This window comes from Zea mays, chromosome 1 (assembly GCF_902167145.1).
Source record: "Zea mays cultivar B73 chromosome 1, Zm-B73-REFERENCE-NAM-5.0, whole genome shotgun sequence".
Classification (NCBI taxonomy): Eukaryota; Viridiplantae; Streptophyta; class Magnoliopsida; order Poales; family Poaceae; genus Zea; species Zea mays.
Window position 1 is genome coordinate 298,050,388 of NC_050096.1, and position 3,372 is coordinate 298,053,759.

Sequence of the window (3,372 nt, forward strand, 5' to 3'; positions counted from 1 at the left end):
TTTGGATCGGTCTTGCTGCCCTCATTCTGGTAACCATTTCGGATACTGGGTGGAGTAAAATCTTAGGTTTAAGATCTCTTTCAAGTCACCTGGCTTCGAACAATTACATGGTTCACATGCTGGTTTTTAGTGCCCTGCTTTGGATTTACCAAGTTAAAAAATTTGACGCCATATGAAAATTCAGGCTGAATGGATCAAATGGCTGTTTGTTTTACAGAGAAGATCAAGGACTGGAGCAACGTAGTTGTTGCCTATGAACCAGTTTGGGCTATTGGAACTGGTAAAGTTGCCACCCCAGCTCAGGCTCAGGAAGTAAGTTTTTTCTAGAAGTCTCTACTGGTTCATATATTTTTATCTGTTTCAGTGTTGGGCTGTGATGCACTACTATTATAAAAATATGTTGATCTGCTACACATTATCCTTTTCTTTGTGCAACGCTCAGATTCGTATTATGTTCCCAGGTGCACGCCTCCCTGAGGGATTGGCTAAAGACCAACGTCAGCCCTGAAGTTGCTGAATCTACTAGGATCATCTACGGAGGTACATACATTTTGTTGGAGCCATCGACTTGGTGTTTTATGTGCTGGCTGCTAAATCATCTTTGATAATCACACACGTGCTTCCTGCTACAGGCTCTGTAACTACCGCGAACTACAAAGAGCTAGCAGCACAGCCTGATGTCGATGGTTTTCTTGTCGGTGGAGCTTCTTTGAAGGTAATGAAAAATTCAGAAAGACGGTTGATGTCCTGTTTCTTTTTTTCTTTTTATAAACCAAAGAAACAACGAACTGGCTGCCCTAATGATGTTTGATTTTCTTATTTATATCCTTTGTAGCCAAGGGCTAGGAGATAGTGTTATAATCCTTTGCATAGTTAGGAGCAAGCAGGGAGTAAAATCGTCATGTCAAAGGGTCAATATAACTTGACGCAGTACTAATTCCAAGAGCCAGGGTCCTAGCAGTAATCACACATGTAAGGGTAGTTTGAAGGAATCATTAGAATAGGCTAGCATGATTTAGCAGATGTAAGGGTAGTTTGAAGGAATCATTAAAATTCCTCTCACTTCCCACCTTGTTCTGTCAGATGTAACGACTACTGCGACAACGTTGAGGATTTCATAGTCATCGTGATGAACATTTTTTTCCCAGTGTTGGAATGGATATTGGATTGGTCAAGCGTCTTTTACGTTATCCTAAAATATCTCTACAGATACATATGGATTCTGTAATTTACCTATATATCAAGCATATTCCTTCATTTCCATTGTTTATGGTGTGGCAGTGCTAATGTTGTTTCTTTTCGCCATGCAATAGATACAGTTAACTGAACATTTATTTTGATGCCAACCATTGTGAAATAGGCTCCTCCAACTACAGAAGTACATGATGGGTTCAATTCAGATCTATTGAAAGGCAATCTTGTCCTAGGCTGAACCTGTCCAACTAACCTGAATCTGTTCAAAATGTTCAGACTACTTAAATGTTCATAACATGGACACCGGGGATCATGTGGCTGTCAAGGTCCTCGACAAGGCAAAGGTTCACAAGAAAAAACTAGCTGGTCAGGTAGAGTGTCATCAAGACTTTAACTATTTGCACTAGTACTTCCTTAGATTTCACTGTTTCCATATATCTGAACTGCATAGCAAATTAGGAGGGAGATCTCTGTATGATGAAGCTAATACAACATCACGATGTTGTTTGCCTACACGAGGTAAATAAAGCTTTAACTTTCAATGTAAAAAACACATATATTCTTTTTTCAGAATTCAGTTTGCTGTATCGGAATGCATGTCCTCCATGGCAACCATTTTATTTGGATTGTTTTCCCCTTATAATAGGTGATGGGAAGTAAAACAAGGATTTACATGGTGCTGGATTTTGTGATGGGTGGAGAGCTCCATGATATCATTGTAGGTCACTGCTTCTTTTATTTTCTCTGTCATTTGACCTGATTCATTAGGAGCAGTCATAATGTAGAAAAAGATGTCTGAAATCATGGGCTTCGCTCCAATGGACCACGACTTATTGCTTCATTCGAGCTGAAAGAACAACTGAATTTGTTCTTGTTCGAGTGCACAAACAGACTGTCTTCTGTTCTGGATTTAGTTTATGTGGTGTCGAACTGAAAATTCAGTTTCAGTGCACAAACAAACTGAAGTTAAAACTGAAGACAGAAACTGCCAGAGCACAACAACCCAATTTTAGTTTAGACTGAAACCAGCAACACACATACACTTTCAGTTATGGACAACCACAAACACATTTTCATAAACACATGCTGAAGTTCACACAGGCAGATCAACTTTCTAGAAGTGTTCTATATTTCCACAATTTCATCTTACAGCATGTCGTTTAGCTCTTGAACACACCATCACTTATATGTAAAAGTCATCCAATACCAGGGGAAGGTTTCCAGTGTCCCTATCTTTCAGTGTTTAATTATCTATGTTTCAGTGTTTGAGTACAGAGAACTTGACCCTTGTAGTGATCTATGAGCAAGTTCAATTAAATTTATGCTGAAAGGAAGTCCAAGATTAATTGTAGTATTCTGTGATCTCTGAAAGGAAAGAACATAACATTTCAGTGTTTGAGTACAGAGAACTTATTCTGTTAAATTGCATTGCTTTATTGTGTTGCCCTTGCACTATTGGGCTCACCTTGCCATGACATGATGGGGTTGTGTTGTGCAGCTGTGCAGGGCTTGGAGCTAAAGTTTGGGTGCCGAAGGCAAAGAGGCAGGGACTGTGTGCAGAAATAAGAAATAATGATTAGATCAGTCTAGACTATACATGTATCCCATTGTACGAATTTATGTGCTATAATATTTTTCCCTCCCCTTCTTTGAAACACGATACTTGCACATCATTCCTCAACTTTGCATTACTTATTCCTTTTATTTTGTATATATTAACCTGTTATATTTTCTGTGCTTCATTTTTTCAGTTCTGAACCTGGAACACTATGAAGATGCAAGGGCTTGCTGCATATGGATATTTGTTTTGCTTATTGGTTTATTTAGGATCTAGATCACCGATGACTATGAGTCATATGTAATTATATTTTTATCCTACCAAAAGTGTCTCGAACATATATTATATATGAAACTATGGATTAACTTCTTGTAATGCAACTATTGATTTTTAATATATATATTATTTTTTCTTATTTGCCATGTGTGTCTGGATGATTATAGAAATATCAAATGTGCATTGTTTAGCATGTTATACTCTTAACCTCAAAATAAAATATTAAAATATTTATTTATTGGTTTATTGGTTGCAACGCATAAAAATGTTGCCATAACTCAAATCTAAACGTTGTAGCATCCTATGATGACGAGATAGTCATGGGCGGCACCAACACATGTAAG

At 37.8% G+C, this 3,372-nt stretch overlaps 1 long non-coding RNA gene across 1 annotated transcript; it reads left to right on the plus strand.

Annotated features, from left to right (window-relative positions):
• The first annotated feature begins 726 nt into the window (after positions 1-726).
• Positions 727-3,167, plus strand: LOC118476189 (uncharacterized). The gene is made up of 5 exons (XR_004855667.1): positions 727-1,565; positions 1,654-1,713; positions 1,841-1,912; positions 2,693-2,803; positions 2,946-3,167. It is a non-coding gene; the product is annotated as an uncharacterized lncRNA (long non-coding RNA).
• The last annotated feature ends 205 nt before the right edge of the window (positions 3,168-3,372 follow it).